This window comes from Rhea pennata, chromosome 3 (genome assembly GCF_028389875.1).
Source record: "Rhea pennata isolate bPtePen1 chromosome 3, bPtePen1.pri, whole genome shotgun sequence".
In the NCBI taxonomy this organism is placed as follows: domain Eukaryota; kingdom Metazoa; phylum Chordata; class Aves; order Rheiformes; family Rheidae; genus Rhea; species Rhea pennata.
Genome location: NC_084665.1, coordinates 89,902,905 through 89,917,760, shown reverse-complemented (window position 1 = coordinate 89,917,760; position 14,856 = coordinate 89,902,905).

The following is a 14,856-nucleotide window of genomic DNA, read 5'->3' as shown; positions in this document are numbered from 1 at the left end:
GCTTCAACAGCATTGCAAGGCACTGACGATAGTTGCTAAAGAACCAAAGGAACCAGCTCCAACTCAATAAAAAAATTCAAGACAAATAATAACAATACATTCTCTATTCACTTCATTCTTAGCAGCTTTAGTGGAGTATCTGCACTCCTGGGAATCACGGGTTGATACTGTGTCATGATGACATAGGAACAACTTCTCTGAAGTCAGAGACATACTGTTTGCTGCATTGTGACTTTGTCATCTGAATCTTTTAATCTAACCCACAAAAATGTTTAAGATGGAGTGCAATTTTTAACAAAGCAGAGGTTATGTCTATGTCCTTGGCTAAACAGCAAAAGACGTTTGCTGCTGTGCAATATGCTCTCTGCAGACTGACTGAGGGTCTCTGTTACAGGAGGAGATGTACTTCAGCAGCTTTGTTTACAGTAAACACAGTAGTTTGCCCAGAGGTTTAAGAAAATGTGTTGCATAAACATTTTACGAATCCTGTTCCTTCGATGTAGGGCTTTCTGCTTATTGATAATGATGTTGACTTATTGACAGGTATGGAGAGCAAAACACATCAGGGACTGACACTGCAGGCCTGTGAAGGACATTTGGACTTGAATTTAAACTCCATGACCTGCCCCTTCTATAAATAAAATAAAACTCTTCAGTGAGCACATTCCAGAGAATTTGAAAATGTATATTTTTGCTTCCTGTTTGTGTAAGTGAAGTAAGAAATGTCACTGGGAGTTTGAATATGGGAAAAAAAGGTACTTTTAGGTGTATATCATACTGAAAATGCTTTTTCAGATGACTCTGAGGTATGTACTTTGGTTACCCTGAATTACCTCCTTGTCCAGCCTCACTCCTCTTCTCCTATATCTGTCTTGGAAGATTTATTGCTCTGGCTTCAAGCTTTAGCCCTTTCAATTGCATCTCTCGATCACACATGGAGTAAGCCAAGAATACCAAAACTGCCACCTCCAGTTAGATGAAATGGCCAAAGGTTTATTCCAGTCTAAAACAGAAATCTAGGTCAGGCGAGAGGAGCTGTCTTCTGGACATTCCTCCATTGTGATAAGGTGATGATTGTCTCAGTGGTTGTCTGACACCGGGTGGTTGAAGTTAGGGGAGCTGAGTCCTATCTCCACTCAGCCGCCACTCTGAGATCACCCCCTCCCTGATGTTCAGTCCTTCCTGTCTCTCCAAACATCTCCACCCACTTGTCTTACTGACATCTCATCTGTTTCTTGGAAAAGGATGTAACTTCTTTCTTTCTGGAATTACCCAGGGCACAATGGGATTTGTGTCCCTGCCTGGTGCTGCTTCAACACAAATAATGCAAACTGAGCCTTTTTGCTCTATTGAAGATGACTAAGGGACTCAGAGGAGGAGAGTGATGAGCTGGAAGGTTATCAAGATCTTTACTAATATGGAGGGTGGGATGTGTTCCCCTGCATTTAGATACTGAATCAAAGAAAAAATTAAACTGGGCAGAAGCTAGATAGTCAAGATTTTGTAGCAACAAAACACTGAGCCTAACTGTGAGGCAGAATCACTTATCAGCTCTGTCAAGAAATTTGTTAAGTTTCAAAATGTTTCACTAGTAAAAAGAAATAGAAAAAACAAAGTCCACTTCTGACTCTTCCTACCCTCCAAATCACGCTGACCATTAAAATCTGTAAAAAGTCTAAGTCTGAAAATAAAAGCATAGGCTCACTGACATAGGTCACAGGCTCATCACTGAACCCTTTAGAGGAATTCCTGTGAGACTCTCAATAAATGATTCATTAGTCTCTTCTTTCAGATATTTGCAGACTTTCAATAAAAGCAAGTAGATACACCATATAATAGAGCTGCCTGTAAGAACATTAATCTTTCATTAATTTGATTTCTTTTTCTGTGGATATTATACTTTAACAACACATTACAGGGTGCCATGAGTAATTAGTCTTCACTTTAGATCTGCTAGGCTTTCAGGTGAAATTCTATACTAAGGATTTAAGTGAAAATAATTAAAAATTGAAAAACGGTTTGAAGAGATTACCCAAACCAAAATGACTGGGAAAGAAATTTGCCCCTTTAGGTTTGTGCTTGATGTTTGAGTGCAAGCACATCCACACATGCTTTTATAATAGTGAAATCTGTAGACAGATACAGTCTGTGCTTCTGCTCCAGATACTCAAGCTCTTTACCTGTGGCCTCACCTGGACAAAGCTACTGCAGAGCTGATCCAGCAGCTTTGCTCTAGCTCTCATCTGCACTTTCTTGTGAGAAAAATCCCTTACCTCTACCATGTGTGAGAGGTTTCCGCATGTCTCAGCGAAAGCATGGGCCCACAGAAAGGTTGTGTACCACAAGAGCGCATTTTACAGCTTTACTGCTTTTTGGCAGGTAAGGATCCATGAGATTCAGGTTTCCTTCTGGTGTGACCTTAACTGAATCACCAATCTCTTTGTGCCTAATGGCCTAGCTGAAAAACCGGCGTAATAAGCCCACATGCTTTCAAGGGACTGTTTCCCACCTCACAAGCAGCACTGGGTACAAAGTGGCCCTGATCTCAGCAAGGGAGACCACATGCCCTCCCCTGATTTCTAGACGTTACGTAGCTGGTGCAGCTGGCAGGCAGCAGGTGAAACAGCTAACAGTGGCGCAAAGCTCTTGCAACAAGCAGATTTCTATACAAGTGCCACTATTATTATTGATATTGTCACGCACATTGTTGATCTATTAGTAATATCTTTGTATCCAAAAATTGCACCGTTTGAATTCCTTTAAAAGCATCGAGAAGACAAATGAAACAGGGAAAACAATATTCTATAACATGTGGTGTACTTCTTATTCAAGCAAATGGCACGCTACTCCTGGAAACCTCCCACATGATGGCACGTCACTGCTGAGAAACCAGCTTCCAGCTCGCTTTTCACAGAGTGGAATGCCACCAAGCACTTTGATGTGGTGCAAGCACAAGCCAAAATGCTCCAAAGTGGGCTATGGTTTAGAAAGCTGCTCCCAACCCACATAGCCATGAAAAACAGTACTGCTTGTCTTTCGGGGAGAAAGCTCCTTCTACGGTATTTTTCCTTTCCTTAGAGGCAAGGGAAATTCTTCTTTCCACTTTCGGTCACAATATTTTAGGAATTTGTAAGTCTAAAAAGTGTCAACTGAAGAATATCCAGCCTGTAATACTTGTGCTGAAACATTTCATACAGAGGGCAAAGTAGCCAGGTATGGTTTGGCTAGCATCCCCAGATATGAAATGTGAGAATTTTCCCCTCTGTTCCTAAAGCTGTTTTTCTCCATTTGCTTCAGCCTGTTGTTATGCTAAGGACTCTTTTTAATATAAGTTCTGACACAGACCTCCCCACAAGCACCTCTTAAAAAGACTGGAGCTGAGATAAGGGCAGAAGATTGGGATTACAAAGTGTTATGGATGGAGGCAGAGTTCTCCTGAGCCAGTAAACCTGGTGGTAGATGTCAATGAAGGGAATTTGGGTAGAGGAGTATAGAAATGGAGGTAGGAAGTAAAGTGGGAAGTGTTCAGCTTTGTTAAGGGAAATACTGAAACTGGATGAAGATGAATTGGGTTGAAAAAGACTGGGATCAGCTAGATAAGAAGACTAATTAGGAAGGAGAGCAGGGCAAGAAGGAAAGGAGCAGGATCTGAGCATAGAATGGAAAATGGAATTTTATACACCTAATATCTGTGAGGAGTGATAAATGCAGAGACTAAAAAAACTGATACACAATAAGTCAGAGAGGGAAGAAAAGCATGAAGAGCTGGAAGGCAAAATGGTAGTGCAAGGACACCAGGAATGGACAATAGAGCATCAGTCATGCAGTATATACATTTGTTCAGAATAAGTGTACTCACATAATGCAATTGCATTTTGAGAGCTCGGCAGTGATAATATTTACCAGGCATTGATTCTGTTTGTTTTTTCCAAATACTGGAATCAAACCATGATGAATTTTACCATCCCTAACGAAGACAAAATTTAGAGCTTTCTGAAGAGTTTCTATGAATTTGACCAGCTTTTCTTTGTGCTGCACAAACTGAGAATTTCTTTATTTTTTTTTCTTTTGGGATTTTATTGATCTTTTTATTTTGTTCACATGTTGTAGACATTCAGTGTTTGAAATATGAACTGCCTCTCCTGCCGGTAACTCACATGATAAATTTTGATACAGTTTCCTTCTGCTAATTTTGGTAAAGCCTAGCTTTGGTAGCTTTAGAAGGAAAGTTTTCAACTGTTCCTGTAGTTTGGTATCTCTCAAGGAAAGCTAGAAAATATTACTTTTTATTATTATTTAAAACTTTTTATTTTTGTGGATTTTATTTGTAGAGAACACACAATTCCTTTGAGGTATCATTCCAAGGGCAATAAGGTTCCATTTAGAGAAGTGGAAGCAAATGTGATTTTTGCAGATTGCTTTCACACCAGGTTTTGCCTGTGCTCTTCTCATACCTAAAGCTGCTTGTTACAGCCTTGCTGAGACCCTCTGAGAGCTCTTATCACCTGCTTTCAAAAAGGCCTGTACTGTGTTCACTGTGCTGAGCGTTGTCCTACTTTACACAAAATCCACCAAAGAACACTGAGGATATTCAGCTCCAGTTTATGTCAGAGCAGCAGACACCGACACAATTCAATTAAGCTTATAGACATCCTCCTGCAGAAGGTGTACACATCTTGTTTCATCTCAGACAGGATCCTCCGTTGAGGATTTTGGGAATTCAGCCCTTCTGCTGTCGAATACTATCCCATCTCACATCAAATGCACCACTGCTGGCAGGACAGCTTCTTTGCCTGAGCTTAAAATTAACTCTACAAATATTTTGATAAGTTAAATTTGACAGCACCAGTGCCCATGACAATGAACACTCCCAAAGCAGAGGTTCAAGGAGAGGAATTCATGAAATTCAGGGCTCTTTTTCCTTTGAAGAAATATTAAATACTTCTTACTCCATCCTTAAATATTAAGATGCTCCTTAAGACTTGCAACAAAATCTGAAGTTTGAGTCTCAGATTTCATGGATACCACCAGTCTTTGGTACCTTTGGATAGGCTGTGCCTCAAAGCGAGGGAAGTAGGACACTATTTCTCTTTGTCAGCTACTGCAAAGTCACAAGGCTGCTCTGAGATTTGCTTTTTACATGAACTTCCAAGTCTTCTGCTTCCATACGGACAGTGAGACCAGCTGGGCAAGTTGGTCCCAGCTTTTGGGACATAGGAAACTCAAGAGGCCCCACATAGTCAGCTTGCTTTGGCAAATATCATTAAGGGGAAGTCTTGGGGAGCTCTCCTGACAGGCCTCCTCATGTACCAATGCTTTTATTCCTACAAGTTCAGTCATGAAATACACCTGAATGGAGCTGGTGACATATTATTATAAGGAGGTGACAGAAGCCTTACAGTATGTGTGATGAGCTTCTTAAACTTGTTGCTTGAGGTGACATCTGCCTGTCTGTAGGCACCACCATGTCTGCAAAGCCAGTTTAAGACAAGCTTTTCATATCACAGAGAAATAAAGCGCTTTGGCTTAGCCATAGTATTGAAATGCTGCAGAGCATCATAGATTGCCCAGACCTTGTGAACATTCATTTTGGGGCTACTCTGCTTAAGCTCCATCATTTCGGAACAATTCATTTTTTTCATAAACTATTTCTCAGTTAGTCACTGCCCAGTGATATGTCATGTCCTTCCAGAACACTGAGCTCAGCAACACTCAAAATATTGGAAAATAATAAATACAGCACTACAATGCACAGCTACACTGCTTAACTCTGCTTTCTTCTTATCCCATTAAAGCTGGCTATAACCAGTGAGAATTATTTCAAAGCACTCCATGAGTCTTCCGATGGGAAATATAGTTATGGTGTCAAATAAATTGTACAACATGGAAGGGGTCAAGGGCTCAGTAGTTTAGTGGAGGCAGACATTTCTGAAGGGCTAAACTGTCAAATATAAGGCAAAAAGAAGCAGATTCTTTTTAACTCCATGCAATGCAAAGTATAAACAAATCTTCCACATGTATATTAGGACATGGCTGAAAAGACAAGTTGCTGGTTGTGTCCTCTAACTATGTTTCTGTTCAAGGTAGGGGTAGAGACTCCTTTCTAGTAGAGACTCTCCCCTCTGTTTCTGTTTCCCAGATGTCAAACATCAGAGCTGTTCTTAACAAAACACTGTAAAAAGGCATGTGCTATCACAACACAACCTTATCAGTGCATTAAAGTATTTAGTTGTTAAATGTCTCAGAAAATTTTTTTAATGCAGAAGAAATAATTTCCTGCTGGATTGAGTGGGCATATGCACAGATATTATAGTGTAAAGATTTAAGATGTTATTGTATCTGAGTAAATGGAAAAGATATCTATGGACTGTCCTCTCCTCTACATTTTGCTAGAGAGAGACAGAAAAAAACATACAGAAGGAAATATGGAAAACGGTATTAGTAAACACATTAAACTGTGATGTCATCCAGTCCTTAGAACATTCAAGGATGTATCTTTTTGCTGTTATTTTGCTGTTATTTACATCCTTAAAAAAAAGAAAAAAGAAGATCACAGACTGCAATATCCTCAAACTTTTTCAGGCTTCCCTGCTATTTCTAAGTCCAGCCTTTTCTTTCTATTGGGGAGTGGCCTGTAGGTGGTTGCAGGAAGCTCAGAGTTCATGCAGCCTCCAGGGCTAGTGAATAGCAAAGATGAAAGAAAACAAAGGCAGACACCCTCTCTTCCCAGTTATGTCATTCATAGTTCCCCCAGCCACCTGCTGCGTTACTGTAGTTTCCAATATTCTTAAAGAAACTTCGAATGTGCATAAATATTCATGTATTTGCATTAATTCAGGTGTTATGCAGGGGGATCACAGAATCACAGAACGGTTGAGGTTGGAAGGGACCTCTGGAGATCATCTAATCCAAATGCCCTGCTCAAGCAGGGTCACCTGGAGCACATTAGACAGGGTTGCACCCAGGCGGGCCTTGAATATCTCCGGAGGAGACTCCACAGCCTCTCTGGGCAACCTGTGCCAGCGCTCTGTCGCTCCCACAGAAAAGTTCTTCCTCATACTCGGATGGAACTTCCTGTGTTTCAGTTTGTGCCCGTTGCGTCTTGTCCCATCGCTGGACACCACTGGAAAGAGTCTGGTCCCATCCTCTTGACACCCTCCCTTAAGGTATTTATAGACATTGATAAGGTCCTCAGTCTTCTCTTCTCCAGGCTAAACAGGCCCAGCTCTTGCAGCCGTTCCTCATAGGGCAGATGCCCCAGCCCTCTGATCATCTACGTAACCCTACACTGGACTCTCTCTAGTAGTTACGTGTCTCTCTTGTACTGGGGAGCCCAGAACTGGACACACTACTCGAGATGAGGCCTCATCAGGTCTGAGTAGAGCACCAGGACCCTCGACCTGCTGGCAACACTCTTCCTGAAGCACCCCAGGATATCACTGGCCATCTTGGTTACAAGGGCACATTGCTGGTTTATGGTCAACTTGTCATCCACCAGCATTCCCAGGTCCTTCTCTGCAGAGCTGCTCTCCAGCAGGTCAGCCCCCAGCTTGTACTGGTGCCTAGGGTTATTTTTCTCTAGGTGCAGGACTCTGCACTTGCCCCTGTTGAACTCCGCCCAACTCTCCAGCCTGTCCAGATCTCTCTGAAGATCCTGTATTCTGAGCAGGCCTAAGGCATGGATGGATAATTGCACATAACTGAAGATGGCCAAGGCTTCAGACGCCATTGTACAATCCTGCTGTAGCTTTGCTCATCAATCAGCATTAATTTCTTTCTCAATTCCTAGATCAGTGGGAGCTGGTGAAGCTGGGAAGCCTAGAAAAGATCGTAGGGATAAAGATACAGCCATTGTTGATAGCCTAGGTGCAAGAAGAGCCTGAGGAAAAGACTGGAAAGGGACAGCAGTTGAAGGAAAGCAGGTTGGCAAGAGACCCCTAGAAACATTATTGTCTATCTTGAGGCAGGATCAGCTTCAACTTTGCCAACCTCCAGCACACATCTAGCTGACTTGTGCTTAAGACCTCTAGAGCAAGTCTTTCTGAAACGTCCCCAAGTAGCCAATCTCTCACAATCCTACTGGAATATTTTTCCTAATATCCCTCCTAAATTTTCTCTCTAAACAATAAATAGATTTCAGCTGTGCCATGAAGGAAAATACCTGATCGTATCTTTCCAGCAGCTTTTATCATCATTATATACTGTTTTTGCATTCATCTGTCTGCTCCAATTTCCAGAGTAATCTCTTCCTTCCTCTTTCCCACATAAATCACATTCTGTAAAACCCTTCTCATTCTTGGTAATCTCTTCTGGATTCATTCCCATTTCCCTATCGCCTTACCAGATGCCACCCACCAAATATCATATATTATGTGTGACTCCAAGGAAACACTGACCTCCACCTTGCATTTCTCCAGCTATGAATCTAATCTAATCTTACTAAAAAAATTTGTTAATATAGCATGAATAAAATGTCTTTTTTTATCATTTCATTTTATATGAATGCATGACTTCTTCCTGCAATGTTGACACTTAGCCAGGTATGTCACATTATACATAAAAGTCTTCCGCCTAAATTTAGCATTTTGCACTTGACTTTATTGAGTTTCATCTCGCTGCTTTCAAAGCCACTTTACATTCTGGTCCTTTCTTGCAGTTTCTCTTTCCTCAAGTTTGTGTCATTCTCAGATCTGATGACCATGCTCTCTGTTCCATCACCTAGGTTATTAAGTACAGTCTTGAAATTGCTAATGACTCTGACACCTGCAAGACCACACTTAAATGCCCTTGAAGTGTGACAGTGAATCCTTGATAAACCCTCTTGAAGAGAGCTTCATCAATCAGTTGTGCACCTACATTTAGTGATTGCACCTGTGGGATATTTCCCTACTTTTGTTTTAAGAACCTCAAATGAAATAGTACTGAGAGCTTCACTAAAATCAAAATAAATCATATCAACTCCCTTCAGCCACAAGGCCAGTTACCCTGTCAAAGGGACGAAGTAGGTTTATTTGATGGGATGTATTATTTACAAGTCCGTGCTGGCTGTTTTTATTCCCTGTCATCCTCTAGATCCATTCTTTCAGTGGATCGAAGTTGAGCTGACATGTATGTAATTTCCTGGGTTCATCTTTTTTCTTCTTTTAAAGGTAAGTCTGTTGTTCGTCCTCTTCCATCCCACTTTGTCAGAAAGCTTGAATATATGTCCCGTCAAAATACTTTAAACTATTTTTCTCTCTCTTCTTTCCTGTGCTTGCATTCCATTCTTAGATCAATGTTAGTAATTATGTGATTGCTATCAACCCTTTTTTCACAAACAGAAGCAAAGAAAGCATGTAACTTTTTTGCATGTTTGCATTAATTTGCTCTTTTTCTCTTTTTGATGATATATCTGCCCTTTCTTATGTCTTCCTCTTGCTTTTAATATAATTAACATATCTCTCTTTCCCTTTATTTCCCTGCAGACTGCACCTCACTTTGAACCTTACTCTCTTTTATTTCAGCCCTGCTCCTTGTGCCTATATTTGATTTCAGCCCTACTCCTGGTGCCTATATTTTGTGCTCTTTTTCATTGTTAGTCCTCAGCTGTATCCCTTTCCATAAAAGCCCTTTGCAGCTTTTTTTTTCCAGATTCTGTAAGATACCTTTTTGATTTTCAAGTCCTTGAAGAGCTCCTGAGATAACTATATTGGTTTGTTTTTAGTTCTCCTATTTTTCCTTTGCTATGGGATAGCTTGCCACTCTGCTTTAAACATAGTCTCTTTTAATAACTGTCAGTTCTTTGCACTTCTTTGTGTTTAAAGTTGCTGGTGTTTAACATTTTTTTCTTCCATTACAAGTTCTTCCTACTGCTTCCTACTAAAGTTTCTTAGTTTGCTTTTTGGAGTTCATAAATGTTATTCTGTTGCTTTCCTTGAACCCATTCCTTGGATTAATGAATTTTGTCATTTGTAATCACTTTCACACAAATTATTTTCCACTCTTAAAGATTCTCACCTAATTCTTACCTCCTAGAGCCAAACTGAACTAATCAACACAGTGTAATCCTCCCTTACCAGCAGATTCTGCCTGGTGGCCACTAGCTACTGGTCACCAAGAACAGCACCACCTTTGTGTGATTTGTTGATTTGTAATAGACACACATGGTAACGTGGTTCCCACTTTCCTGTTTTATCTTCATCTAGAGATGGTCAACAAGCCTGAAGCCATCCCCCGCAATGGTCACCAGGGCAGCTCTGGGTGATGCTGTCAGTGAGATGGACTTTCTCTCTTTCCACCCCTGAGCCTTCCCCCTAACCTGAGAGGAGCAATAAAATCAGTAACAGCCTCTGGGCTTTGCTTTTAGCCTCTGTCCCCAAGGAACTGGCCACTTTCGGCACGCTTGAACATACCACAAAAACCAGTCCTCCAAAGCAACTGCTATTTTATATCTCAAAGAAAATAGCTCTTCTTCTTTCAGTCCTAAGCCTGATTGCCGTGCATCTGCATATCCAACTGTGCATGAACATAAAATGCTATTTTTGTTCTTGTATTCCAAGCAAATTATAGTTGTTTCAAATTTGTATTTAGTTTGAAATATAATTTTCTCAGCAATGAATATTTACTGAGATAGAAAGTCTTAAGACCTTCCTGTTGGCTTTGAAGAGGACCTTAAATGACTGGACAAGTTGTTGTTTTTTAAAAGGAATGTATATGCAAAGGCAAGCTTTGGTATTTCTATGAACTTCAGCATATTAACAACATCCAGTGGAATAGCAATTAAATGCTCTCTATCTGATCAGTGGCAGGTGTCTGTATATGTATTTACGCTGGGGCAAATGTCAAGTGATTTAAATTTGCATAACTAGTTGCTTTTCATTAACATTATTGCACAGTAGCTCGCTCATCTCCCTGAGCCCACATAGTTGACTTGAGCCATTTCATGTAACATCCAAGCAAGTCAGAGTGTAAACAAGAGGATTCAATTCTGGCACCTGCCTTTCACAATCTGAAAGGCTAGATAGAGTGTTCATGGAGTTTTACTTCACTTTCTAAGGCAAATATAAGGAACACATTATTTAGGACTGGAAGGAGCACTCTGGGAGACTCCCAGACTGACAAGTTGTTTAATACTGTGCATAAACTGATCTATCCCCACTTCAAAACTAGTTTAATTAATAATTTGTTATAAGGCCTCATTGCTCATGTCCACATTGTATTAAATTCCTGTCTTTGCAAAATACTTAATATTTATTTTTGCCATTGAGAAGAGGGTATTCTAGATGGGATAATGACACAAATTGGTTGACTTTTATAATCACATATTCATTCTTTCAACTAATCTCATACAATTAAAAAGAGTCTATATGGCCTGATTGCAGCATAGCAATATTCCTTTTGATAGCTTTTTGTTAAAAACATATGTAAACACATAGATAGAAATTGTACTAACACCTGCAACTTCAATACCTTTGAAAAATAATCAAGTCATTAAATTTCTCTTTTGTTTAGAACAAAAATAGCTCATTGCTTTATAAAAACATTTTGGTTACTGCTTCTTAAGATAACTACAAACATTTTACCATTTCATCATCTATTAATGCTCTCATACCACTTGCTTTACTTCTAGCTTTTACTGAGATGCAATGGCCTCTGCTAAGCCCCTGTGCTGGCTATGAGTGAGTTGCTGGTTACACGCAGTGTCAAGCTCTCACACACCCTCCAACTACAGGAATTGATCCCAGAATTTCACTCCATCCATAGCTACTGGACCCACTCCTGATTCCCTAGTCTTTTCCATTGCAGGTCCAACTCCTCTGTTAGACTTGCTGCTTTTCTTATAGGTCAGCCTCCTTGTATCTCCTTTTCCAAAGAAATCACAGTTGGTAGTAGTCATACAACACATGGATCAGTGCTTCTCAGTCAGGACTTGAGTCTAGATCATCCAAGGCCTGTAGGTAACCTATTCCAATATAAACCAATCAATCCAGGCCAAATTTGGACCATGAGGCTGAAGTTTTTCAAACCTTTAGCAGGAGGGCTCTGCTTGACACCTCTGGGGAAGGGCATTCTTCTGATACATATTACAGAAATATCTTTCTTCTTTTTCTCCACTAAACCAAGGTCAGTCAAATGCAGTTATAGCAAGAATGAAATATTTTTTGAGGGTGAGAAGTCCTGAGTCTGCACTGGTGTTTACAACTAAAAGAAGACTTTACATCTGTTATCTTACACTGAGCTAAATTAAAAACCCCTAGAAGAAAAATTGTATAAAAGAAGGAGATGGATAATTCTGTCAGAACCTGGACAGTAACTCCCAAATAACTAACATCCTAGGGAGAATGTTTCATGCCTGCTAAAAGCTAGTTGCCCTTGCTCATCCTCCCCACCTGCCTCCCTATTTCACCTGCCCATTTCCTTGTCCAGTTCCAGTCATCTCCCATCTTGCTGCATCATCTCTCCTATCTCCTGACCCAAATTGCTAATCCTTAGACTCCCTCCTGGTCAATCTCAGTGTGTCCCCATTTCTCTCCTTTCTTTCCTCACCAGGCCACTCCTCTGTTGATCTCTTTTTCAGAGATATATTCCCATCCCAACTTTGCAGATGGTTTTTCACCCAAATACCCAGTTGCCAGGTCTCCCCTCCCAGTATTGCTCCTTCTTTGCAAAAAGACTCTTGTAACAGAGGTTGAGGGTCATTGTCCCCTTGAAGTATTCCTTATTTCTTTTGGGAATCTGTGAGGGAGCTGAAGCTATATGTAATTTTTGGAGCATTACCAAAATGTTCCAAAATGGTTAAAATGCAATTTTAACCATTTCTCATTCTTAATAACTTTGTAGTATTCTTAGGGACAATTATAAAGAGAGAGAAACAAATAACAGCCAGGAACATGTTAATTGTATCCACTACTCCATATCTGGTGAAGGAGCCAGTGTGAAAAATGCTAATAAAAATCTGAATTGATGTGTGCAGTTATCTTTTTCCAAAAGGAACTGGCAGAAAGTATATTCCTCCAAGACTCATGATAAAGGTCTTAGAGGTTCCCTATAATCCCTCATTCCCCAGGCCTCCTTTTTTGCTAAAGCTCTCCTCATCCTTCCTGGCATCAGGATCTCATGGAGGGAGTTGCTGTTGTTCCCATTCTGCAAGACATGAAGCGAGAACTGTTCTTAATGCACTCATGCATTAAGAAAAGGCAGAAAGAAACAAAGAACCTGCTCCTGCTCCACTGGCCCTGGTAAGTTTTCATTTCAAGAGAAAACTGAGCTGTTTTGCTTGGTTATGCTGAACACAAATAGTTGTGAGAGTTCTTTCGTGTCTTTTATAGAAATGAAATTCGTTGTCCTGAAGAAACAAACATACTTCAGAAAATCACGGCTAGGTTGCATTAATTCTGATAAAGCTTTGGCAACATGCAGGCACTGTTAAAATTGCAGGTTGATGTGAGGGGAGTATTTCTCAGACAAAAAACACTCTGACCTTGGGGGATTTACTGTAGTCACTTCCAATGTCCCCTCTGTGGCACAGGTGGCTCTACCACAAGCAAGCGCCCACAGCACCACTGCAGCCACCATTCCAGTCAACAGCAGAAGCATTTGCAGCCCAACACAACACCCTTTCCGAGGCTGGCCAGAGAGCCCCAGCTCCAGCAGTAGGATGGGGAAGTCACAGGGGAAACTACCTGGGAAATCATCTCTCCAGCAGGCTGGAGCAAACTATCAGTCTGCAAGGGGAATGGAGGACACCTGGAAGGGTGCTGGCAGCTGGAGGAAGGTGAGACAAGGTGTCCACTGGAGCTGAAGCTTGAGGAGGGTGACAAGTAGCAGAAGTTAAAACAAGTTCACAGAAGTCAGGGCTATACTTTTTCACAAGCAATTCATATTGCCTTTTCAAAAGGCAAAACTCCTCAAAAATGGGTAGGTGACACTGAAGAAAGAAGGTTGCACCCCAGTGTCATTGTCTGTTTTTAATTCTATTTTTAGGTCAGCTTCATGGTATTTCAGTTTATGATCTACAGGTTTGGAAGCTGTAAGTGCTGACGCCCTGCAGCTATTGCTGGGTAAACCAGAAACTGAGGTCCCAGGTGGACATAGCTGTACACACACTGGAAATGTGTGCAGGAATTCTGAAGTCTGAATTCAGAGGTACAACTGCTATGTGAACTAAAGAAAAACTCCACTGGCTACCACAGCTTTTTATTTTATATCCTTTGCATGTTTCTGCAGAAATATAATACTGATTAGGCTTCATAAATGGAGAATAGTTAGTCCACTAATTAAACTTTTCTACAAGTTAGAATTACCAGAGAAACTTAAATGGTTTTGGTGACCAGATAAAACATGAAAAGAAATTTTATTCTTTTCGTTGTCTTTGAAAAATTCAGCCAATAGGAAGATGTTGAAGATAGCCCAGCATCTTGCCATTAAAGACAGATGGTTTGAAGAACCTGTATCCTGTGAACAACGTCATCATCTTCTGTGTAAGACAGACAGTCCAAATGGAACAGTTGCCTCCAATTAAAGCGAGATAAAAAAGCATCATCTCAGAACTGGCAAATGTCTTGTGCAATGAGACTCAGATTAGGAGTTTATTACTGTGATGAAAATATATGTGTTTATGTTTAGCCATCTGAAAATGACCTACACCTTGTCAATGCACTATAAGTAAATCAGTGCAAAACATCTGAGGTTTAAGAAAAAAAATACATAAGAAGCCACATTGTTTAATTATAAGCAACCTGATTTGCCACATTAAATCTGTGGGTTTTATTTGGAAAGAAAATAGATGCTTGTGATAACAAGGTAAGAAATGGACCAAAGTTACCTTAGCAAATAATTAACCATTCATGTTATGAATACATTTATAAGGATCATCAG